Source organism: Macaca mulatta, chromosome 4 (genome assembly GCF_049350105.2).
Source record: "Macaca mulatta isolate MMU2019108-1 chromosome 4, T2T-MMU8v2.0, whole genome shotgun sequence".
In the NCBI taxonomy this organism is placed as follows: Eukaryota; Metazoa; Chordata; class Mammalia; order Primates; family Cercopithecidae; genus Macaca; species Macaca mulatta.
In genome coordinates this window covers 96,473,548-96,500,069 of record NC_133409.1, presented here as the reverse complement: position 1 = coordinate 96,500,069, position 26,522 = coordinate 96,473,548, and the positions used below count along the sequence as shown (strand labels likewise).

The 26,522-nt window shown below is 43.0% G+C and overlaps 1 protein-coding gene and 1 pseudogene across 17 annotated transcripts in view; one reads left to right on the top strand and one right to left on the bottom strand.

Annotated features, from left to right (window-relative positions):
• ANKRD6 (ankyrin repeat domain 6) overlaps positions 1–26,522 on the top strand; it is a 203,720-nt gene that overhangs the window by 58,844 nt on the left and 118,354 nt on the right. The window lies entirely within an intron of this gene.
• LOC106998032 (histone deacetylase 3 pseudogene) lies at positions 22,678–25,904 on the bottom strand (annotated as a pseudogene). The gene has a single exon (XR_003728882.2). The product of XR_003728882.2 is annotated as a histone deacetylase 3 pseudogene (transcript).

The window sequence follows — 26,522 nt, the reverse complement described above, 5'->3', positions numbered from 1 at the left end:
AATTATGAGGGAGGCATCCAGATGATTTCAAATATGTTCAGTTTGTTAGATTCTCATTAAGAACATAGAATGTAAAAATTCTCATTGAGGATTCTCTGATTTCTGAAAATACATTTTAGGCCCCCAGAAGTATGCTTAGTAAAGGCCAATTTGGGTTTTAGACACTGTCCAAGGTACTTTGGATAATTATTGGCATTCCAAAAAGAAATATAGGTTACATTTCTATTGTTTCTTTGGATTGAATATTTGACTCGTTTTTGATCAAGAACAGTGGGTTTTAAACTTTTAACTGTGACCCACTATAAGAACTATATTTTACATGGTGACCCAGTAGGTACACATACATACATAAACACACACACAAATGAAACAAATGTTTCCCACCCAAAATATATCGATCTATTCTATTCTATTCTATTCTATTCTATTCTATTCTATTCTATTCTATTCTGTTCTATTCCATTCCATTCTTTAAAATGCTGCTTGTGACCCATTAACTTATTTTCATGACCCACAAATGGGCCATGACCTCCCGTTTGGAAATCCAATTCCAGAGGTGGTTTCTTAGGACTGTGGGTTGACTGATAACGTGTCTCATGCGTCGCACATTGCCTTCGTCTTGGTACTGGGTCCAGGGCAGGCTGCACATGCCCAGGGCATTGCTCCTGGAGGGGTCTCAGTGCCACAGGACTGGGCAGGAAATCAAGGCAGAGCCCTTTGTGTTGGCTGCCTGGGGGCTTGAACAGCTTTGCTTTTGAGAACTTTGGTCCTTCCCTGAACCAGCTGCTGCAGCTGACAGCTCTGCCTGAGTGGGAAAGTTTAAACGAAGACAATAATTCAGTTTGAGTGCCCCTGAATCGTGTCTTTGTCTCTGCTCTTGACAGAACAGAAGGAAGTTGTTCATTATTAAGGATGCCAGCTGCCCACAGATTGATATATCTGTAGCCAGGCTGGCTCACTCTCAAGTAGGTAGCGATATGGCTCCCCAATTGGTATATTTTGAAGAAGTCCAGAAAATATTTTCTTTAAATGTCTCTACTCAGTCTCCTGTGCCTAAAATTTCAAGTTTAGAAGTTTGGTCTTTTGTATCTTCTAAGTTTTTGGTCTTCTGGAATTCCAGATCAACATAAAAACATCATGGGAAAAGAGACTACCTTAGGATTGTATCAGGTAGTATATAATGGGGATTTGGACAGTGCTGAGAGCAAGGCATGCACATTTGGGTGGAGCAGGGGATACAGGAGCGAGGACCCACGGACTAGAGAATGGTGAGCAGGAGGAAATGGAGAGGAGGAGGCCGCAGGGCACGCTCGGCCTGGTGAAGCCTCTGTGTCTAACGGTAATTGGAAAGCTCCATAAACTGTAGAGCCATTTAAATATATTAATGAGAATTTTATGAAGACCTTGTGACTTGGGGTGGACTTGAGCAAGGCTTAGAGATGAAGGAACCAACACTCAACAAGAGTGACCAGAACTCTTATGGCCACTTGGCTACTCAGGGATTCTGTGTCCTAGGTTGTCCACTGTGTTTTGTTTAACAAATTTATTCCCATGCAGACAGCATGACTAATTGTATGCTACCCAAGAGTCACCTTTTATTTTTCCCAATAGCATCTGAGCACCTTGCATTTATATGGGCATTTTTTCCTTAGTTTTCTGGTCATTCAGATTGGTCCAGATTAACTCAGTTCAATTGCATGCCCATTTGCTTTTCTAGTTGTTGGTCGTCATAGGATTTAGTGCTGGAAAAGACCTTAGCAGTCACCTCAGTCAATGATTTTCCAGCTGTGGTTTTCAACCCATTACTGGGTCTTCAAATCAGTTTTATGGGTGTAACTGACAGGGATTGTTGGGAGAATCCTGTAAATATTTATCTTCCCAGCAGGTGTTGTGTAGTACACAAATACGTGATAACTCATAATGAATAGCAAGGTACAAAACAGTGTGTTTTGTGTAAGTGATACAGATAGCTTCATTCTTTTATTTGACAAATATCAGATGTCATTGAAGCCCTTATTGTTCATTGGTACTGTGATGAGGTGCAGGCGATGCAAAGATGAGTAACATGGGCCCTGCCCTGGAGATGCTCAGATGATAGCGGGGAGACAGGTGCAAAAGGCTGTTGTGACACAGTGGTGACTGCAGAGGATACCTCGTTACATCCTCCTTGCCCTAATGAGCACCCGCTCTGGAGGTCCTGCTCTGGAAAAGCAGCGGGCTGGCTGATTCAGCTGGACCGAACACAGCTGTGAGAAACTGCACGGTGTGTCTGAGAGAAAACCCACCTCTGCAGTCTAGAAAATGAGAGCAGGGAAGGCTTCTGGGGAGAAGTGCCGTCTCCGCTTGGCCTGTGCAGTGTGTCACATGGTGGCCCCCAGAAAGATAAGTCCATGTCCTAAGCCCCGGAGCCTGTGAATGCTCCCTGATTTTAAAAAAAGGTTTTGCAGGTGTGATTAAGGTGAGGCAGTCATCCTGGATCATTTGGGTGAGCCCTAAATCTAACAAGTGTTCTTTTAAGAGGCAGAGGGAGATCTGACATAGAACAGGATGAGGCCATGTGACGAGTGAGACTGAAATGATGAGGCCACAAGTCAAGGAATGTTGTTGCAGTCATCAGAAGCTGGTAGGGTCTCCCCAAGAGCTTCCAGAGGGATCACGGCTCCGCCGACAACTTCATTTTGGACTCCTGGCCTCCAGAACTGTGAGGGAGCACATTTCTGTTGTACCAAGCCACCACATTTGTGTTAATCTGTTATGATAGTCCTAGAAAATGAACACAGTCTGGATTTTCATAGGCCGAAATTACAAAAGGGACGGTGTTGGGGTAGAGGACACGTGACCCCAAAATATTTCAAGTTGAAGAAACTTGAGAAAACTGCAGATATAGGAGGGTTGCTCTTACTTCCCCCGCAACCCCTGCCCTTTTCCCCTGAAGCCGTCCTTACAATCTAGGAAGAATTGTCTGAACTTTCCCTGAAGCAGGTCCTGAGATCTTCGTACATGAGGTCCTCTCCTTATACCTGGAGGAAAAGAATGTAATTCTCCCTGAAGATGAAGAGTCACAGAGAAGAATCTGCACAAACAGGTCGTGCTGTGCTTCCTCCGATTTATTACCATTAGATCCTGTTGCCTTTGTCCAATCATACTTCATTGCTCTCCACTTCTTCATCACACCCAGAGTTAAAAAAACACACGTTTCCCTATTGCTTTGGGTCTTCATTTCCTTATGAAGACTCCCACATCACCTAAAACTTACATTGAATAAATGTGCATGCTTTTCTCTGGTTAATCTGTCTTTTGTAACGGGGCCTCAGCCACGAACCTAGCATGGGTAAGGAAAGATGCTTTTCCTCCCTATAAGGGCATTTCTGGACAGAGCGCCGGGACTGGGAGACAGAGCCCTGTTTGGGAAGAGAGAAGTGAGTTGCCTGGCTGGAGCGCGGATTGTGTGAAAGGTATGGCAGGAGATACTGCTGGAAAGCATGTAACTGACCCGGTGCCTTTGTGGTGGTTTGAGTAGTTGCTTGTTTGTAGAGGATCATTTGATAGTTCATTGTGCTGCCTTTTAGGTAATGGCTGTTAACACCGGGTGACCCAGCAAAAAACATAGGGTGAGGTTTGTTTGTTACCCAAGTGGCTGCACTCATGTGTGTTTGCAGGGAGAGTAATGCTCCCTGATGTGTAAATGCTCCTTGATTTTGCCTGCTGAAGACAACCACGCACACCCCACTAGAGGGTTGCCTTAAGCCACTTTCTGCGTTTTGTTCTTGAACCTGCACTTCTCACTGCTTTTTCCTAAACGAATATATTTTCATGGCATTTTATTTCCTTGAAATGATCAATTAATGTATACTCATTCCTGTGAGATGTAGTAAACATCTTTAAGCCAGGTGAAGAAGTTTGTAACATGAAACCAGTCCACGCCTCTTTCAGAGATTCACAACAGGCCCTCCCCATTCTAGAAGAACTGAACCATTTGGTACATTTTTTTCTTTAGTGAGCTAGAATTTAAGAATGAGTACATTTTGGGACCTAATTAAGTTTTATATCTACCAGTTGAGAAATAGCAGGTGAAAGTCTTGTATCTTTTCAGCTGTCTTCCTAACCTGCATGACACATTATTATATTTTTGCCTTTCCCCGTGCCCCAAATTCCACATATACTCATGGCTTATGACTTTTGATTATTAGTTTTTATAATAGAAATAATCCAAGTTTATTGTAAAAATGTCACATGATAGATGTGAATATATGGCTCCATAACCCTTCAGCTGGCTGCACACACGGACTCACACTTCAGTCCTCACATTGGCTTCCTTTTGTAACAAATTACCACAAACTTGGTGGGTGTAAAGCAACAGAAATGCATTCTCCCAGAGTTCTGGAGGCCAGAAGTCCAAAATCAAGGTGTTGCAGGGCCCTGCTCCCTCCAGAGTTTCTAGGGGAAATTCTGTTCCTTGCCTCTTGCAGTTTCTGGAGGTTGTATGTATTTCTTGGCTTGAGAAATATGGCTCCAATCTCTGCCTTCATCTTTACTTCCTCTTGTCTTCTATGTGTCTCTGTGTGTCAACTCTCTCTCTCTCTCTCCCTCTCCTTTTTACATTTTTTTTTTTTTTTTGAGACAGGGTCTTGCTCTGTCACCTAGTCTGGAATACGGTGGCATGATCTCAGCTCACTGCAGCCTTGACCTCCTGGGCTTAAGCAATCCTCCCACTTCAGCTTCCTGAGTAGCTGGGACTACAGGCATGTACCATCGTGCCCAGCTAATTTCTAAAAATTTTTTGTAGTGACAGGGCCTCACTGTGTTGCCCAGGCTGGTCTCAGACTCCTGGGCTCAAGCAGTCTCTCCACCTCTGCCTCCCAAAGTGCTGGAATTACAGGTGTGAGCCACCACGCCCAGCCTGTCTCTGTCTTATAAGGATACATGTGACTGCATTTAGGACCCACTGTGATAATCCAGGATAAGCCCCTCCTCACAAAATCCTTAATTTAACCACATTTTGGGGGGGTTATATAAGGTAATATTCACTCTTTTGTCATATAAGATAATACTGACAGATTTTAGGCATTAGGAAGTTGGCATAACTTTTTGGGGGCCACTGTTCAACCCACTACAATTGTTAAAGAAAAAGTTATTCTGATACTTGTTAAAATGGCAAGGGAGACTTTCTTCAAGATTATCCTGCTAGGTGTCAAGACAGTTGCACTAGGGGAGAGAGATTGGGTTCAACTCTGAATACAACACAAGTGAGTAGGAGGACCAGGTATGGTGGCAGGAGGATCACTTAAGACCAGGAGTTTGAGACCAGCCTGAGCAACACAGCAAGATCCCCTCTCTACCAAGAAAAAAAAAAAGAGTGGTGTTGTTAGCCAAGGAAAAGGCCATGGGGGTCTGTGGATGGAAGATTACTAAGAGAAGACATCAAGGGTTAGGTGATTCATGCTAAACTAACAGGATTCCTGCTGAAGGCAGATAACTCTTGATCAGATGTCACCTGGAGGATGAAGAATTTGATTAGATAGTAATGGGATCAAATATCAGGGGTGGGAGGATTCTTTCTAAACTGACTTCGCAGGATTCTTGCTAACACTGGGCTGTGCAGGCCTGGCAAGGGTGGGGACTAATATTGAAGCCAAGTCAAGAAGAGGGCTCAGAAGAGTCCAACTCAAGTTTGGTCAAGGAGAAGTCTCTGTCACAATCCTTTAAGCAGTGTTTTGCAGACTCAGAAAGACCATTAATAGGAACCTGCTTTTCGTTGTGAAGCTATCAGCAATCAAGCTTCTCCTGGTGGGGGAACCTCAGCACTGCATGCAGCGGCTGCCTAATTACAGAAGTGGCTTTCTACTGCCTTCTCTTCTCCCCTGCAGCCAGTCTTTTCTTCCTATCCACACCATCCTTGCAGTGTGGACGGCCTGCCTTCATGAGGACAGCAGTTAAGAGGGCACTCTGCTTTCCAGTCCCCCACTTATAAAGTGACACCTACTTCTGCTTGAAGATTATTGCTTGGATTCAACCTATAGGAAAAATAATAAAACACCCACGAGGACTGATGTTAGGAAACTCATCACCACATCAGAGAGAATTTTAAATCAGTCACTATGTGTGAAGAAGAAATTGATTGCTGGTTTGGGGCCTGGTCTTGGAACCTTTGGCGAGAGATAAGAAGCCAAGGCCGGGCCAGGTGGATCACGAGGTCAGGAGATCGAGACCATCCTGGCTAACACGGTGAAACCCCGTCTCTACTAAAAATCCAAAGCATTAGCTGGTCATGGTGGCAGGTAGTCCCAGCTACTCAGGAGGCTGAGGCAGGAGAATGGCATGAACCCAGGAGGAGGAGCTTGCAGTGAGCCAAGATCATGGCATTGCACTCCAGCCTGGGCGACAGAGTGAGACTCCGCCTCAAAAAAAAAAAAAAAAAAAAAAAGCCAAGTGGCGTTTCTAAGGTCATGATTTGGCATGAACCCCATGACTCGGGGAGCACTGGTCCAACTTCAGGACTGGACTTCTGGGAGAAGGGTGGGGGGATCTCTTCCACAGCAGGGAAGGAATCTGTCTGCCCTCAGACCCCAAGTTGACCTAAACTCTAGATAGGACCAGGGCTGAGCCCAGTACAGCTCTTTTGCTGGGCTCACCTCTTTGCAGGTAGATGTTGGCTTGTATTGTGCCTGGGACTCTGACAGGTACTATATAAATGGAATCAACTTCACACTCTGCAAGTAGCTCCCGCTGGTGCCTCAGGCGTAGGGAAGCCCTACTTTCATAGTACTTTTCAGTACTCTTCTGTTGGCTCATTTTTCTACTACAGAATGAGAAAGTAGTGCTTTTTACTTATCAAACAAACTCTAGCATAGGGCTTTGTAGGAATTCAATACTGTAATTTAATTATATTCAGCTCACTATAATTTATTGCATTCAATAAATTGCATTTATCAAACACCAGCCCTTTACTACATGCTGTCTAGGACACCTTTTCTTTATTTCGTTTTACCTTTACAACCATCTGCAAGTTATAGGTATTATCTTTATTTTTTTAGGTGAGGAAACTGAGGCTCAGAAAGTTTCTGACTTGCCCACATTCTCTTGTGTAGTAATTGTGGCATCAGGATTTGGAGTCCATGTTGTTGACCCCAGTGTACATGTTCATATGCAATTCCATGGGCCCCCAAGAAAGAGAAAGAATCCTGGAGCTAACTGGTGGCCACCTTCAGACTTTAGGACATCTTACTAAACCTGTCTCCCATCTACAAAATGAGGACTCTGGAGTTGTGCTTCTCCAGGTCTCGGAAACACTGACAATGGGGATTAACAAGCTTTTTTCCACCCTCCCCCCCAACTGTAATTAAAGTACTTAGGAGTTTCCTTTGGGAAGACGATATTTGAATGAATAACAGAACAGAATTCCACCTGTGAAGGGGTGTGAGGTCATCTAGGGTACGCTGTAAGTGAGGTTCTGTTGGAGATTAATGGCAGAGGGCAGAGTAAATGACCAGCTGGGATCCTGTTGATAACAAGCTTGCAGGAAACTCACTGAAGTCAACGTGTAAACACAGAAATGTGAGCAGAGATATGCTGGGTGGTACCATTGGGACTAGGCCCAGGAAGTCTGTCTTTTCTCCCTTTCCCCTTTCAGAGATGTGCCTTGGGGAAAGATAAAATTAATTAATTAATTTTATTTATTTATTTTGAGACAGAGTCTCTCTCTGTTGTCCAGGCTGGAGTACAGTGGTGTGATCTCAGGTCACTGCAACCTCCGTCTCCCGGGTTTAAGCAACTCTCCTGCCTCAGCCTCCCAAATAGCTGCGATTACAGGCACCTGCCACCACACTCAGCTAAGTTTTTGTATTTTTAGTAGAGATGGTGTTTTGCCATGTTGGCCAGGCTGGTCTCAAACTCCTGACCTCAGGTGATCCGGGAGAAAGGTAAAATTTAAATCCTGCTGTCTATTTTCAAGTGACAAAGAACAAACTTTTATTATGTTTCAGAATTTGGAAAACTTAGGTCTGTAAATAAGAAGTCTGTCATAACATCTAAGCATAAACACTTGCCTTTATTGTTTAATAGAGCATCTGAGAATATTGATGAAAAATTATTCCACTTCTTACTTTGCAGCAGCTAAAGCTTCTACCCCAAACAGAATGTCCCCTGCTCTGGGTGAGTTTATAGCTTCTTTTCTGTTTCGTATAAATTCCAACTTGTCAGAGATGCTTTCTGTCTGAACTTTCAAATTAATTGTTTCCCTCCTTCCCAGGTTGGTTTGATCTGAGGTGATTATGAATAGATTAGATTCTCCCAAAAGTTTAAAAAACAAACAAACAATTACTTTGCAACAAAAACCAGGTTTCCATTCATGGTTTTCTGAATCTACAAAAATTACTGTGGTACAAGCTGATCATTTAGGACATTTAAAACTGAATTTGAAGCTTTAAACTGCTATTTCTTTATTCATCCATCCATTCACTCAGCATGCCTGTCTTCTGCTTTGTGACTGTCGCCCTCCTCGCCCTGGTAAGTTCCTGCCTCCTGGTGAGCGCTGCTGCGTCAAGTGGGGGCTGGCTGCTTCAGCTGGACCAAAAACAGACCTGTTTCCTTTTTTCTTTTTCGATTTCTAATTTTCAGCTTTGCAGGAAGACTACAAGAAGTGGTATATATGACTAGATGCTGCTTTTCCACCATAATAGGGGATCTTTGAAATCCTGGGAAACTGTCCTGTTTTCTAAATTGTGTCTTTTAAACACTTTTCCTGCAAGTCTTATCTTCCTAAGTGTAGTATTAGCAAATAACAGTGGATGTATTTCTCTCTCTCTGTCTCTCTCTGTGTCTGTGTATCTTCAGAGCTTTCAAATTTTAAAATAGTTTTATTAAGGTATAATTTATATATCATAAAATGTACCCATTATAACTATGCAATTTGGTGATTTTTAAAGTAATTTTACACAGCATGCAACCATCATCAGAATCTGGTTTGAGAACATTTTCATCACTCCAAAAAGTTTCCTCATGCCATTTAGTGATCAGTCCCCACTACCACCCCTAGCTCCAGGCAACCATTGGTCCCCTTTCTGCCTCCATAAATTTGCCTTTTCTAGATATTACATATAAATAGAATCAGATAGTATATGGTTTTTTTGTTTCCAGCTACTTTCATTGCGCATAATGTTTTTGAGGTTCATCCATGAAGTATATGTTAGTATCAGTTCCAGAGGGATTTAAAACAAAAACAAAACTTTGAATTGTGGCAAATTTCACAATTAGACTAGTGTAATTCACCCACATGTACCTCACTCCCAGATTCAGTAATTATGAAACCATGGTCAGTCTTATTCCCTCTTCCACCCACTTTTCCCACTTCTTTGGGTGATTTTGAAGCCAGTGTTATTACTTTATTTGTAAATATTTTAGTATATGCATTTGTATTTATCTCATTCTTTTCTATAGCTAAGGAGCTAAATACTTTGAGAAAATGTGGCTACTTAGGTAATGGGGAAGGTAAGAGAACTAAACATTAAATGAACTAAGATATAAAATTCTTGCTATGTTTAAGATACTACATATGACAATCTGGGATATAATGATGTATAAATCTTACATATCTACCAGGTCTGCAATATATAATTATAGCACTTAATTCAAACGTCAGTATGTGCAGATAATAGATTTCCCTTTACATATATATATATATATTTTTTTTTACCTTGTTTACATTTTGCTTTTATTCTAAACACCAAGTTTTGTTTTAAGGATAGAGAGAGATGTGTTATAGAGAATGATGTGAAGTGTTATCTTGAAACCTGCTATGCAGAGAGGTGAACACAGATAATTTCAAATTTGCTAATCTGAAATCGTGACCAAGGTGAGAATACAGTCTGGTCATTGTTTCTGTTGATTTGGGAGCCCAGTTTGCTATGGATTAGATGGTTTCTTTGAATTAGAATAAGCAGGGAGAAATAACCTCCTGAATAGCTTTGTGGACCATTCCTTAACGTTTTTATAATTATTGGGTATAGGATACGTGCCAGCTTCTTTGCAGAATGTGGGCACAATTGGATAAAGATTCCTGCGGCAGATGCTTGAGGTTGGCTTTCTCAGGGCCCATTCCCAAACACTCTCTCCTGCCTTCCTCTACTGTTGAGACTAGAAATCTGAATGTTCAATTTTCCTAACCACCTTCCAGCCGGGAGTGGTCATGTGATACAGTTTGGCCAAGCACAAGCCTGCTGGGAAAGGTCTCCCTTCCTGAATAAAAAGACGTATCTAAGATAAAAAAGAAGACTTTGCCTTCTTCTTGTCTGGACGTGGAGGTAACACCCAGATGTAGAGCAGCCTTTCTGAAAACATGAGGTGACATAGGATAAAAGCCCTCACATTAAGGCTGGCAAAATTCAGAAATAAAAGGAGCCTAGGTTTCTGAGGGTAATGGTAACCTGTCGCCCACTGTAGATTGCCTTCTCCAGGACTGATTCATATGGGAGGAAAAGAAGCCTCTATTTTGTAAAGCCTCGCGAGCCTGCTTTTTTGTTATTTGCAGCTGATTACATGCTTCATTGATACTTAAGTGTTTGTCACCTTTCTGCCACCTCAGAGCACTGTCACGCCTGATACCATTCTGGTCTAGTCATGGTCTTGAGGAATTTTAGAGATGGGAAGTCCTAAACGTTATCTAGTTTAATGGTTCTCAACCAGTGGGTCGGGGTTGCAGTGCTGGGGGAAAGGTGCTCCTGTTATTTAGCACCTGCAGGCCAGGGGTGCCAATAGCCTGTATTATGTGAGACAGTGCCATACCACAAATGTTCCTGTTCACAATACCAGTTCATAATGCATGGTAAGAAACACTAGTCTACTTCCCTGATTTAGTCCTAGACAGACAGCAAGCCACCCAGCCACCCTGCTGCACTGACTTGGACAACCTAAACACCCTCACGGTCCCCTTTCCCTGCTCCTCAGTTTAGCCTGTCTTCCCATTCAACTCTGTTATGATGCCCACTTTGATTCCTCAGACTTCAGCATCAAAACGGCATTCCAAACAGAAGACAAATGCACTGCAAACCAAAGAGTAATGGAGACAAAAAGCATGAAATGCCCACTGAAATCCCTGAAGCCTCTATAAAATCGTACTCTGAAAAGTCTCCGAGGCATCTCGGCTTATAATTTGTTCACTGTCTCTCCAGATTCCATCACTCCCCGGTTTTATGAGGCCTCGGCTCAGATTGATATGAATGGTCACCTTTTCCACCTCTGGTGGCTCTTTCGTCTTGCTCCAGTTAATGGCCTTGATGCGTCTAGAGGAAGGAAGCAGAGGCTTCTGTCACCGAGACAGCTTCTGGTCCCTTGAGTAACACAGGGGCTAAGTTCTAGAGCTCCCAGCCCTGCCTCCCAGGAGAGAGCCACAGATCACTCACTCTCCTTTTCTTCTTCCCCTTTACTTGGAGGTGGAATTCCAAGCAGAGAAGCCAGAGGCTGCCTGCACTGTGATATTCAAGATAGAAATACTACCCTGGAGTTCCTGGCATCAAAAATATCACAGCACAGGCAGCCTCTGGAAAATGGAATGAATATACCATGCTTAGAAAAATGCATCAGGCTGCAAAATTTTCCCCAGGCATCATACTATTAATAATGTCGTATGATATATATTTTAAGTAATAAAACAATACATTAAAAAACGAATAGTAACTGGAATTGAAAAAGGCCCGGCTCTGTCACCAGATGTGTCTTCTTCAGTAAGCCACGAATTTCTGAGAGTTATCAGAAATCCTGTATTGAGGGAAGAGCCTAATGCCCTCCTCCCAGGTCCCTAATCTCCCAGGAGATTAAAGGGGCTGTGGGATGGGAAAGCACTTTGGAAATCGTAAATAGCTACAACAAAGTTAATTGCTGTTCTCATTAGAGCAATGATGCTTTTAGTGGCTTTAGGCATAGTAATAGATGAGCTAGCATCCAGGACTGTGGGCCATAGTTTTAAGTTTCTGTTGATTCTTGTATTTTGATTTATTAAGTCCAACTTAATCTATTTCAGGCCAAGGGAATGGGTTGTGAGCTGAGTAAATAATAAAGATAATTGTGATGCACTTAACAAAGTCAGAAGAGACTAATTGTCCCCAATTAGTCTTTTTTTTTTTTTTTTTTTTTTTTTCCTAGCACAGAAAAAAGCACAGCTCTTAATGTGTCTGAAAGACACATTGGTAGGAATGTTCATCAAGACAGGGCTTGCACCCAAGGCCATTTCTTAGGAGTAGCTTTTGCCCACATCATAATTTCAGAACGTGTGATACTTGGGATGCTTTTAATCATTGAGGTTTACTTGTCTTTATATGGAACATAATTTATACCTGCAAAATTAAGACTTATGGGTAATTGTTTTCCCTTATGGAAGCCTAGGGCTTGTTTCTAAGTATTTCCAGGGTTTTGTTCCTTGAGGAACACATGCTTATGAAAAAACACAAATACTTTCAGCAAAAAGTCTTCTGTGTCTCCCTTCTTCAAGTTGAGCTTGGAGTCAGTGGAGCTCTGATCTACAGTTGCATTCGAGAGGGATGCCTTCTTGGCAAATCCAACATGCCAAATATGTCAGTATTGGGTTGCTTGGAACTCCTTAAGCTTACTTAAACATTCTTTAGAAACACATTCCTTTGAAGAGCTCAGCAGAGCTCCCAGCCACGAGAGTACCAGGCTTATTCACAGCATGGCTTTTACTCTCTCTAACTAATCCACAGGGCATCTCTCTGGAAGGAAGCAAAATATAGCAAATTGCCTGTTGATTGTGTATCATACAGCATTTTTGCATTGAAGGAAACGACTTATTTCAGACACCTGGGGAGGGGCTTTATGGATAACATCCATGTGGAGATGCTTGAAAATATTGTTTCTTATACCAAAGTGAATGGATGTTTTATGCTTGTGTGATGCGATAACTATGATTCTTCTTATTTCATTTATTTCTCATTTAGAAGGTATCATGGTGCTAAGTCTCTGATACAAGCAGTTATCTTTAAAAAAAAAAAAAGAAAATGCAGTGATTTGAACTGAGTGGTGGGAATAAAAGTATGTCCCACCTCATCACCACCCCACAGGATTTATGTGTTCTTTTAATGGGTCTGGTTTGTGGCTAGTTTCGCCTTCATTGGTTTCCAGCTGAAAGTGCTGGTGGGCAGCTGCTACAGATGATTAATACTTTCACCTAGCCTCCCATATTCTTATTGTTAACATTAAATTACACTTGCCTTAAATTTTTATTCAGTTTCTTCATTGGTTGTCAGATGTTTGTAACTTTTTTCCCCAAGGTCCACCATGTTTCTTCACAGCAGCCGTGGTAATTATTAGGATAGTAGGCATATCTGGGGTTTACGCTGCCTGTTTCCTTGAAAAAGATTTTTTCAGTTTCATGTCTATAGTTACTTCAGATAGTGTAACATTGCCATACTTAACGTAACTATAATAAAAATAACCACAATTATGCAGAATAATCATTTGAACATTTCAAAGGAGATATAAAGAGAAATAGACTTGGTATGTTGTCTCACACCTGTAATCCTAGCACTTTGGGAGGCTGAGGCAGGTGGATGGCTTGAGCCCAGGAGTTCGACACCAGCCTGGGCAAGGTGGCGAAACCATGGCGAAACTTTATTTTTAAAAATGGCGAAATGTTATTATTAAAAAAAAGAGAGATAAAGGGAAATAGGTCCAAATTCCTATCTACAAAAGCTTACAAAGCCTTGTCTTATTTATTTTTTAGAAGAGTCTGGGCCGATGAATACTTTTTAAAAAGTTTTTTTTTAAAGCATATGCAGATTTGATCCTTGCTTTCCTTACCCGATGGGACCCTTTTTGAGCTTTTGGCTATTGTCAAGAAAATATAGCAATTAAATCCCATTATAATAGTTACAGAAATGTAGTACTTACAGTGGCAGGTACTGTTCTAAGTGTGTTATTTATGTTAATTGATTTAATTTAAAAATACAGAGATCTTCACTTAGGGTATGACAAAATAAATTTTATTCCACCAAGGGGAGTGGGGTGTGGAGGTGAGGGTTGGCTGGTTCTAACAGGATTTCCCCCATCCTTTGCTGCAGCTGCAACTATTTCTATATAACTCTGGGCTGTAACCCTCCACCACACCCTCTGCAACCTCCTCACAGTGCTGTGGGAACCCTTCCAGTGTCTCTTGCATCCTGCAGGCAGCAGGGTTCTTGGCTTGGACTCACACGGTTCTTTCAGCCAGAATCAGAGGTAATCTGCAGAAGCTATAATATCTCACCGAGGTTAGTAATTGGACAAAACTACAGAACTCTCAGGCTTTTTGCATTAGACTGGTGGGTGGGTCTGATGCTTTTTGGCTGCTGGGGCGCTCAAGAAAGGATTGAAAGAGAAAGACAAGGAGAGTCCTCAGAAATGGGGTGCCACTGCTTCTAAGGTTGTGCATGCTCTCTTAGGAAGTTGTGTAGATTAGGCCAGTGCCTGATGTCACCTCTCCTGGGCAGAGAGAGGACAGAAAGCCATTAGAGGACAGAAGGCCATTGGTTTGGGTGTTTATTTTATGTCTGCTGCATCTCATAAAGCCCCTGGGCTATGGAAGGAGAGTTTAGGTTGCTCTGGACAGAGTATGGACTTCTGAGTCAGACTGAACTTAAGTTTGGCCCCTTTTGCTGCTGCTTATTACCTGTGTAGATGTGGGCAAGTTACCTAATCTACATTCTTCATCTTTTCATCAAATTCAATAAATATTAAGTGCCTGCTATATGTGGCTGATATAGGCTTGAAAAAAACAATTTCTATTCTCAAGGAAACAGAGAGGGTGACAAACAGTAAACAAAATGAATTAATACATTATGTAGATGGCAATAAGTGCTAAGACTGCAGTTTTAAATGGGGTAGTCAGAGAAGGCATCACTGATTAGGTAACATTTGTACAAACACCTGTAGGACCTAAGGGAGAAGGCTGTTTGACTAGCTGGTGATAAGAAGATTCCTTGTAGAGGGACCGTAGTACAAAGCCTTGAGGCAGGGGTGTACCTGGTGTGCTGGAGGAGGAGCAAGGAGGCTGGAGTGGCCAGAGCAGAATGAGCCAGGGGAGCAGGAGATGATGTAATCAGAGAGGTAAGTGGGGAGCAGATGCTGGAGGACTTTGGAGACCATTGTCCAGACCTGGGTGCTTATTCTGGGTAAAATGAGAAGCCACGGTGGTGGTGAGGGAGAGGGTGTTTGAGTAGAAAAGTGACATGGTCTGACCTGAGGTTTAAAGGATCACCTTGGCAGTTGTATTGAGATAGTGTGGGGAGGGGAAAGGAAGGATGGAAACAGAAAGACCAGGCACAGGGCTGTTCAGCATCCAGGTGAGAGGTGATGGAGGCCTGCACCAAGATGGGAGTGGTAAACCAGGGAGAATGGTCGTATCCATTTAATAATAACCAGCTGATGGGATTCTGAGGTTAAATGGGACGCGTAGGGAACATGGGCTTGTAGCTTCTCCACAGAGGGTAGCTGCTGCTCTTATTATTGAGACTCTTGTTATAGGACAGTCTCTCTCTTTTTTTTAAAACAAGGTCTCGCTCTGTTGCCCAGGCTAGAGTGCAGTGGCATGATCATAGCTTGTTGCACCCTTGAACTCCTGGGCTCAAGAGATCCTCTGCCTCAACTTCTTAAGAAGCTGGGATACAGATATGTGCTACCCACCTGGTCAAATTAAAAAAAAAATTATAGAGATGTGGCCTTGCTATATTGACCAGGCTGGTCTCGAACACCTGGACTCAAGCAATCCTCCTTTCTTGGCCTCCCAAAGTACTAGGATTATAAGTGTGAGCTACTGTGCCTGGCTGAAGGACGGTCTTGAAGTAAAGGAAACAAATTGGGGATTTGCCCATCCAGTCTGCAGCAGCAGTGTGGGGAATAGAACTCAGACATGCTGGCTTTAAACCATATAGAAGGCTTCCTGCCTTTCGCTTTAATGAAAATTCTAAATCACCGTGCAACCACAGCCTGGAAATGCTCAAAGAAATCGCGCACACGTCACAGAGCTCCTGACATCACAGCTGCTTTTTTTGGCCCCACCTTATACCATGTGAGCTTTAACTGTAAAGTAGCGAGCTTGGTTTCCATGAGTCGCATGTGTCCACAGGTAAGTTTTGTGGCTGTTTGGCCAATTATGTCAATTTCAGATTAGCTTTTATGGTTTTAGTTTCCCTGTATGTCCTCCCCTCACACTTTCTTCTCTGCAGGCAGAGTTGGTCTAACCCTGACCACCCGGGGGCTATGCTGGCTCTCCATTTCCTTACCAGGCGTCTGTATTTCTGCCTTCTCCGGGGGCTGTCCTCCCGTATGCACCATCTGTGCAATTTCAGCACTTATCACCCATCCTGAAGTGCTTAGTGATTGAGTAGTTGGAAAATATACAGTGGAGAGATCATTGTATTTTCATTTTTTATTGTTCTTAAAAGATACGGGATTTCTGTTGTGATTAAGGGATCAGTCTAGGAAACAGCAACTCCTCTAGGCATTTTAAGCAGAAGGAGACAGAATTGAGTGCTCACAGAGTCACTGGCAGGGCTGGGCCCTCAGAGCAACTCCTAGAAGAGTGAAGATCTGGTCCTCTGGCAGGCCTGCCAACTCACAGGACATTAACTGGAGCTATAGGTTCTAGAACCCACTCTTTGCTGGTTCCGAAGTTCAGGAAGCCTGAATGGAGAAGGGTCTGCCACTACAGTGCCTCCTGGCACTCGAGAGTGGCCCTAGAATGTGGTTACAGAAAACCTACCCATTTTGTGCAGTCATGATGGAAAACCATATGGAGGCTCCTCAGAAAATTCAGAATAGAACTGCATTGTAATCCAGCAATCCCACCTCTGGGTATATATCCAAAGGAAATGAAATCACTGCCATGAAAAGATATCAGCACCCCACGTCTGTTGCAGCATTACTTAAAATAGCCAAGATGTGGAAATAACCTGTGTCCACTGAATAAAGAAAATGAACCCCAATGGTATATTATTCATCCTTAATAAAGGAGAGCCTGCCATTTGCGAAAACATGGATGAACCTGCAAGACATTATGCTAAATGAATAACCAAACACAGAAAGATAACTACTGCATGATTCCACTTATACGTGGAATCTTAAAAAGTCAAACTCATAGAGTAGGAAGGTAGTTGCGGGGGCCGGGGGAGGGCGGTGGAAGCAATGGGAAGATGTTAGTCAAAGGGTATAAATTTTCAGTTATAAGATGAGTAAGTTCTGGAGATCCAGTGTGCAGCATGGTGACTGCAGTTAGTGTATTGTACTTGAAAATTGCAAGGAGAGTAGATCTTAAGTATTCTCACCACATACAAAAGTAACTGAGGTGATGGATGTGTTAATTAGCCCGATTGTGGTAATCATTTAGGAATGTATGCATATATCAAAACATGTTTACCTTAAATTTACACAATTTTATTTATTTTTATTTTTTGAGATGGAGTCTCTGTCACCCAGGCTGGAGTGCAGTGGCACAAGCTCAGCTCACTGCAGCCTCCACCTCCTGGGTTCAAGCTATTCTCCTGCTTCAGCCTGCTTAGTAGCTGGGATTACAGGCATGTGTTACCATGCCTGGCTAATTTTTGTATTGTTAGTAGAGACGGGGTTTCACCATGTTGGCCAGGCTGTACTCGAACTCCTGACCTCAAGCGATCCGCCCGCCTTGGCCTCCCAAAATGCTGGGATGACAGGCGTGAGCCACCACCCCCAGCCTAAATTTGTACAATTTTAATTTGTCAGTTATACCTCAATGAAGCTGGACAAAATGAAACAAAAGCCCACCTCCCATTCCACAGTTTGCTTGCCAGCCAAAAGCTGCCTAGAGAAGGCCTCTGCTTCACTTCCTCCTCCCTAATTTTGCACAGGTGACTTTAGTTGGTTCACATCCTGATCTCTAGCTGCAAAGTGTGGAGCCTGAAAAATGTAGTGTTTAACTTTCTGTCCTCTCCAACTAGGCGGCAGATGAGGTAAGATTAAACAAGCGAGTCCCTAGTCCGCCTCACCTCGTGCTTGTCTGTGGTGAATACTGCAAGGGCCTCTCCTTCTAGGTGTGTTGGTATTGGCCAGTGTTGAGGATTCCATATGCAATATAAATAAGACTCTCTGCTAAACACTGAATCCAACTGTCAATATTTTCCAAGCTTATCTCCAGTACATTACTGTGTGCTTTGTAACAGGGTAACTTTTATTATCAGTCAACATTGTGATGACCACCTCTGATATCTGTAAAATAAACAAAGTGGGCTCCAATCACTGACAGGCAGATTTTGGTTTGTTTATATTTGAAGAAAATAATGAGTCTGTATTTCTATTGAATGCATAATTTTTTTATGGTTCATATCATTACATAAAAAGACTGGGCTAGTTGCATTATTTATGTAAAAATACATTCTCGATGTTGGATATGAACAGCAATTTTAGCATACTCTTCACTATAAAAATATGCAGGGGTGGATGTTAAGTATAGGTAAACAGCAAGGAAAGCACAAGCCGGCATCAGCACTGGTTTTACCAGTCCGATTTCTCTGGAGTGCAGAATTACCCATTTGTTGCAGCTCTGTGTTGAGCATGTTACTGTGAAAGTTAATCGGTTTCTGTAACCATTAGCTGATAAAGCAGCAGGGAATTAAGCTAGCCTAATTAGTTTGGGAACTAAATCAGGCAGAACAAACAGAGCACGGGGTAGCAAATGGATGTTTGGTGGCCTCATTGGAAGAAATAGGTTACCTTTGATATTATGGTAATTCCATTCCTGAGAAGTGCCCTTTGCTGATAAAAACTGAAATTGGCAGATCAGTGTCTATTTGAAAATTGGGAGTTGGGATAAAATAAAGTAGCACATACACATCTAATCCTACTTTATACATACATACATATACTATAAAATGTATGTAGTAAATGCTCCAAAGATATCTGCTTCCAAAAGACTATATTCCTTGGTACTTCTTTCAAATCATTTTATTTTATTATTCAGGAAACTTTCCTGTAGCTGTGTCCTAGACTGATCCAGCTGCCAGTTTTATATTATGCAGCCTACACTTCCCCCCCCAAGTTTGATTATGAAAATGTTCATACATACAGCAAAGCTGACTTCTACAGTGAACACCTGTATACCTACCGCCTGCATAAATTCTATATTAAACTTGCTTTATCACCTGGATACCACCTGTATTCGTTATTTATTGCTGTATAACAAATTACCCCAAACTTAGTACTTTATTTAAAACAATAAACGTTTAGTATTCTGCACTATTTCTGTGCATCAGGAATCCAGGAGTGGCTGGGTGGTTCTGGCTCAAGGTCCTGTGTGAGGTTGCAGTCTAAGACATTGGCTAGGCCTGCAGTCTTCTGTGCTTTGATTGAGCCTGGACAATCTGCCTCCAAGAGGTCTCGCCCACTTGGCTGTTGGCTTGAACCTTAAAGGATAGCCCAGGGCAGGGACAAATGGGTGTTGACAGTAAGTGACCTGGAAGTGATGAGAGTTGGGGAAATCAGGGAATTCCCAGGAGGTGGAATTTGCCATAGCGTCCCAGCCAGGGCACAGGTGCAGAAAGAGAAAGAGAGCATGACTCAGAGATACACATGGAGGGCAAAAAGGATTTCCGACAGAAAAGATAGATTACACTGGGGAGGTGGCTTTAATGGCTCCTAAAGGGAGGATGCCTCAGCTACTGAGATTGAAATTGTTGGACATGGTCATCAACATTAGAAAAACAGCAGCACTGAGATTTATTTTCCTGGTTACCTATATTTTTTTCACATATTTAATGTGTTAAACTGAGGTTGAAATATTGTGAATGGCCCCCACTTTTTAAAGCTTTGCCTTACTGGGAGATTTTTTAAAAAAAATCTCATGACACATCTTCCTAATTTTTAAATTCGTATTCCTGTTCCTGACCCCAGAATAGGGCCAAACTAGACAACAGATCTGTGGGAATGTTCGGCTCTCCATAAACCCCAAGGACTCCCCCAACACAGAGGTGCAGTACCCACCTGGGCCAAGGAGGGAAGGTACAGGTGAGGAGGGTGCTTCTAAAAGGTGTATGGAGCTGTTTGTTGAGGGCCATGAAGCTCTTGCACAGGGATGGTAGGAGACAACTCATCAGGGCTCTGGGTGGAGGCCAGCTGCCCTCCCTCTGGGCGACTGTGCACCCTCCCCACTCTCCCTGGGAGGCGGGCGCTTCCTTTGAAGTGCACCAGTGACCTGCCTCTCTCCTGGCTGCTTCCTGATGGCTTGCTCGCAGAAAGTGGGCTAGGGTCAGCTTGCCCAGAGGGGCGCATCCAGGTGAGGTTTGCCTTTTGGAACCAGCTAGGGAATGTCTTGGTGCTCCCTTGATTTGAAGGGGAGGACCATCCTTTATTGGCAAAGAACAGAGAGCAAACAATGAAAGGACCACAGTGGGCCAAGTCAATGACCCATGAATAAAGAATTCCAAGCTTTTAGTGCTGGAGAGCCTTCACTTAAAGATAAGAACGAAACATGAAGCCAAGGGACCGGACAACTAGTTCAAGGGCGGGCTAAGTAAGACGTGGAAGTCCTGGTTTTCTGTTACTAAGGGCTGCAGTTTATTTTATGCCTACTTTGTATGTGTTGGATTCTGTAGAGTGATACTTCACACAGTGCCAACTCATTATATTACACAGATAAAACAACATTGCCTTTATTTTTTTTTTCAAAATAATAAAGGTTATATGGTACTTATGGCATTAGCACTTGCCAGGTTCTGTTCTCCATTCCTTACAGATAGAATCCTCTTTAATCTTCTAACAGACCTATGAGGTGAATACCATTACTTTCCCCATTTTATGGATGAGGAAACTGAGGCCCAAAGAGGTCAAGTTAACTTCTCCCAAGTAATGTGGTGATGTCTAGATAGTGAGTGATAGCATTGGGATTTAAGCCAAGTATGCTGACTTCCCAATCCACATTCTTAACCACACTATACCTTAATCGCCTGTGCAAACATTAGCACTGTTTACTGGCTTTTCAAAGCTTTCTGTTTTCCAGGCATGTGATGGGCTTGTGTTTCCTGGCCTCCTTGTGTTTTTGGAGCCATGTGACTACTTCTAGCCATGTTGAGAGAAGTATGCTATATCAATTTTGGGCTGAGTTGCTCAGTCACCAGTGTGTGACACTCCAGATCCCTCTTGCCCTCTGCTGTGGAGACTGGCAAAGCTCCAGATGGTGGTTGCTCTGTCAGTCTGGGCAAGTTGGAGAGGAAACAGCCTCAGCCAGCCCTAAGTGGATGTAGCATAAATGCAAAATCAACTTGTTATTTAGCTACTGAGATTTGGGACTTGTTACCACAGCATAATTTAGCCTGTCTTTAGTCACGTAATAATCTCTGATGTGCCTAACATTTTAAGGGGCACATTAGTAAATAGGTTGGGCACTTAAAAGTCTTTCCGAATAGTTTATTTTTTTTTTTAGCCTCATTGGGAAGCTTTCATGTTCTTCCTTATATACAGAAAGCACCTGGTACTGTGGCAATAGCATAGAGCAGAGCTTGAGATGCAAAGTTCTGTTTTTTGGTCCTTATTTTTGTTAATTCGACAGCTTTATTGATATCTAGTTCACATACCATAAAATTTACTTAAAGTGTATAATTCTGTGGGTTTTGGTATATTCATAGAGTTGTGCAATAATCGTCACAATTAATTTTAGAAGACTTTCATCACCTTCAGAAGAAACCTGTACTTATTAGCAGTGACTCCCATTTCCCCCCAATCTCCCTGGCCCTCGTCTACTACTGATATAATTTCTGTCTCTATGTATTTGCCTTTTCTGGACATTTTATATAAATAGAATCATATGAAATGTAAGTTCCACGAAGGATCTTTGCTTTGCTCTATGCTGTAACTCTGGCACCCCTCGCAGTACCTGCACATAGTAGGTGCTCAGTGTCATATCTGTTGGGTAATTGAGTGGTTGCTGAAGGTTGGAGCGGAGAGCTAGATGGTGATGGCTGGTGTTGCTTAGCATTGCCCTGGACAGGTAATAAAGGGAGCAGTAGAATCACCTGCTGACATCTCCTCTTCATCCAGAGACTTCTGTGTCAGGGCTTATTATGAGGATACAATCATAGGCCCAGTGAAAGCAGCTGCCCTTGATATGGGGTTAGTCATCTATAAAACACCCCATTGCAAGGCTGAGGTCATGAAGGGGTACGAGTGGGCCCACCACAGCCCGATTCCTCTTCCTTCATAGACTCTTCCCAAATACTCACTTTTCTCAGGACCTCACTGGATTCCTTCTCCTCTCTGATTCCTGGCTACCTGGCCAGAGCTATGGGTTGTAGCCATTTCTTAGAGGCACACCCTAAGGCATAGGGAGATTCCTGCTACTGCTCTGAGTAGTGCTGCAGCCATTCCTGGCTTGCTGGTCTGGATTTTCTACCCCTACCTGCAGACCCAAGCCTGGGTACCCTGTTTACTTTAAGTATTCATCTTGCATTATTATTATTATTATTTTTTTTTTTTTACAAAAATTACTGCCTTAGTTTTTGGATCAAAACAGTGGTAAAATGGACATAAAGCCAAAAGTGAGAACAGAACATTTTCATATCCTCCCCACACTTGAAAACATACTTCCCATCATCTGGGATTCAGGTGTTAGGGAGCCATAGCGCCTGCCAAATCCCTCTCTCTTCATCTTCCCTGGAAGCAAGGGGAGGAGGAAGTCAGAGACAATCTCAGTCCTTGTCTACCCATTCGTCCCTCAAAATCTCTGGGTTGGAGTGAAGCAGAGAAGAAATAAGGGACAAGGGGGGCTAGGGACTGACCTCCAGGGCCCACTGACAATAATGTCCCATATACCTATCCTTGTCCGTATCTCATCCCTAATAGGTACCATTGTCAGTCCTTGGGAGAGAGAGGAAAAGGGGGTGGATGGTTCGAGAACCAAATGTGGTCTCCAGACTCTTTCCCAGAGTCAGCAAAAGCCCTGGGGTGACCACTCCAGGACTCTAGGAGCCACTCCTTTCCCCTCCAGTCCAACCAAGAGGTGAAAAGAAATTCCTTGGGACACAGCATCCCAAGCCATTCTTAAATCTCCACATCGCTTTCCTTGTCGTTGTTATGGTCTCCATCACAGAACTCATTGGGTGCCTCTGGCCTGCTATAGTTCTCCTCAGGACCCCTGTCCTCCGCATTAGCCTCATCAGTCCTGTCATAGGTCAGGAGGTCTGCAGGCACGTCATGAATCTGGACACTAGGTGCATGGTTCAGCATCTTCAGGTTTTCAAAGATTGTCTGGCGGATCTGGTCCAGATACTGGCGTGAGTTCTGATTCTCGATGCGGGTGCTGACATCTGGATGAAGTGTGAAGTCTGGGGCAAAGTACTCGAAGTATTCACTATAGGGAAGCTCCTCACTAATGGCCTCTTCTACCAGCAGCGATGTCTCATATGTCCAGCAGCGGGCAACATTTCGGACAGTATAACCACCACCACCCAGCACCAGTAGAGGGATATTGAAGCTCTTGACATATTCGACACATTCCCCATGCCCTCGGATGCTGAGGTTAAAGCAGCCCAATCGATCACAGCCCAGAGAGTCAGCTCCACACTGGAGCACAATGCATGTGGGTTGGTAGAAGTCCATTACCTGGTTGATAACTGGCTGGAAAAGGTATTTGTAACTCTGGTCATCAATGCCATCCCGCAGGGGCACATTCAGACAGTAGTAGTGGCCACTCTCTGCCCCGACTTCATACATGTCACCTGTGCCAGGAAAGAAGTAATTTCCCTATTTGTGGAAGAACACCGTTATGACCTGGTCAGTGAGGTAGAAAGCTTCCTGAACCCCGTCACCATGGTGGATGTCAATATCAATGTAAAGCACCTGAGGGTGGTACCTCAAACTTCTTGGCATGGTGCAGACCACCAGCCCAGTTAATGGCAATATCACAGATCTTGTTGTTCAGCTGGGTTGCTCCTTGCAGAGATGTGCCCGTGTAACGTAAGCAGAACTCAAAGAGCCCGGAAAACACTGGGGATCATCTTATAGAGACCGTAATGCAGGACCAGGCTATGGGTCAATGCCAGGTGATGGGGCCTCATAGGGTGTCCAGCTCCGTAGTGGAAGTTGTGCACGTCAGGGTCGTAGAAATAGGCCACGGTCTTGGCCATGGCGCCAGCGGGAGCAGGCCCCGCGCCTCCACTGCCTGCTGCCAGCCCCTCCAATCTTGCATTATTTAAGACTATAAGGAGGCAAAGTAGTTAGTGGTTAAAGGCATAGTCTGTGGGGTCAGGCACTCTGAAGCTTAAGGGTCAGATCTGGCATTTATTAGCTGTGAACCTCTGGGTGAGTTACTGAACCTTTTTTAGCCTTTATTTCTAATCTGTAGAATGGGCATATGAATAGTAATATGAATAGATTTGTAAGGGTTACATAGAATAATGCATATAAAGTGCTTAGTGCAGTGCCTGGCCCAGGAAAATGTTTGCTATGGCTTTTGATATAATCTAATTTGGTCCTGATATTGTTGATGTCACTATTCCCTAGGGAACAAAAGAACTACATTTTTTCTGTTTTAGGATTGCCTTAATGATTTGCTAAATGATTTTGTGGCAAATAACTGAATTCCCGTGCTTGTCATCTTCTGAAAGGGAAGTCAAGGGAAATGAATAGAGAAATGTGGCCACAGCAGAGACCAAAGAACCTCAGAGTGTTTTTTGAATTTTTTAAAACATTAAATTTTTTTTTTTGTAGACGAAGTCTCACTCTGTTGCCCAGGCTGGTCTTGAACTCCTGGGCTTAGGTGATCCTCCCACCTCGGCCCCCCAAACTGCTGGGATTACAGACCTCAGCCTCACAGTTTGGTCTTAGGTATGGTCCTGATTGTGGGTTACCTTGGCTGTTCTTTGAGTCCTGGAGAAGTCAAGATGAAAGCAGTTACAAGGTCATATGATAAGCCTGTATGGGCCATGTAGGTAGACTTCCATGCATAGATGGTATAGAAAAGTAAAAATGATCTTCTACTTTGACCATTGTTACTCCCAACATAAACTTACAGCAATAGTCTTAAATGCCAGTAAATTCTGTATTTGTAAAACATCCAGTAGAGAGGTTGGGTCTCCTAATGAACAAAGGAAAGTTTGCAGTGTTAAGTGTTATACAGATATGTCATCGCACTCTATTCTCTCCACTCCCACATGAACTACCATGGGACAAATCTAAGCCACCTCTTGGTTTTGGTCTCAGAACAAGTGTCATTCTCCAAGTTGCGGGGCAGAGTTCAGTCATGGGTTTTTGGGATCCCATGCTGTCGTTGGGAGCCAGCTGTGCAGCCTGGAGTGTGGGGCTGTGGCCAGGGTGGGTACAGGGAGCAGCATCTGTGTTTGCTGTTGGGGTGAACCTGTACTTTGACTGGAGGAGATATTTTCAGTGCTTTACCAGTATTAGTGAAGCATATAATTGAATTTCCTGAAAGTGTCAGAAATACCAGTAAGCTTAGCAAATGGCTGTGCAGCATGTTGCACATTAATATCAATTTTAATAAAAAATACTGATTGGGATAGATTTCATAGCTAATCTAGAAAAGGTAATAATCCTTGTTGGTCTTAGAAGAGTGAATGGTTTCCACTCAGAAAATTCAGATCTGGGGGCTCATAGTTCATAGCTGTTTCTTTCTTTTCTATTTCTCTCCTCCCTCCCTCCCTCCCTCCCTTCCTTCCTTCCACCCTCCCTCCCTCCCTCTCTTTCTCTCTCTCTCTCTCTCTTTTCTTTCTTCTCTTTCCTTTCTTTCTTTTCTTTCCTTTCCTTTCTCTTTCGTTCTTTCCTTTCTTTCTTTCCTCTGTTGCCCAGGCTGCAGTGCAGTGGTGGGATCATTGCTCACGGCAGCCTTTAATTCCTGGGCTCAAGGGATCCTCCTGCCTCGTCTCCTCAGTAGCTGGGACTATAGGCATGTGCGACCATGCCTGGCTAAATTTTAAAAAATATTTTTTAGAGACAGAGTCTCACTATGTTGCCCAGGCTGGTCTCAAGCTCCTCAGTTTCCTGAGTAGCTGGGATTACAGGTATGAACCACTGTTCATGGCTGTTTTTTCTTTTTAATTTTCAATTAAAATATATACCAGATGAAAAGTGCACAAACCGTAAACATACAGATTGATGAATTTTCACAAAGGGAATGCACTCACATAACTACCACCCAAATCAGGAAGTTGAAAACTGCCAAATTTCCAGTATCCCCCCTCCCAATCCCTACCTGCTTTCCCCTCCAAATCACTCTCTTGACTTATAATGCAATCGATGACTTCTGTCTGTTTCTGAATTCTATATAAGGAGAATCATATAGCGTATCCTTTTTGTATCTGGCCTCTTTTGCTTAGCAGGATATTTGCAAGATTTATCCACATGGGTATGAATAGTAATAGTTTATTGATTTACATTCTTATATAGTATGAATATATATCACAGTTTATCCCTTCTATTCATGGCCGTTTTGGTTGTTTTACAGTTTTAAAAAATTATTTATATTTTAAATTTCATTTTCAACTTTGTATACTGTTAAGTTACCA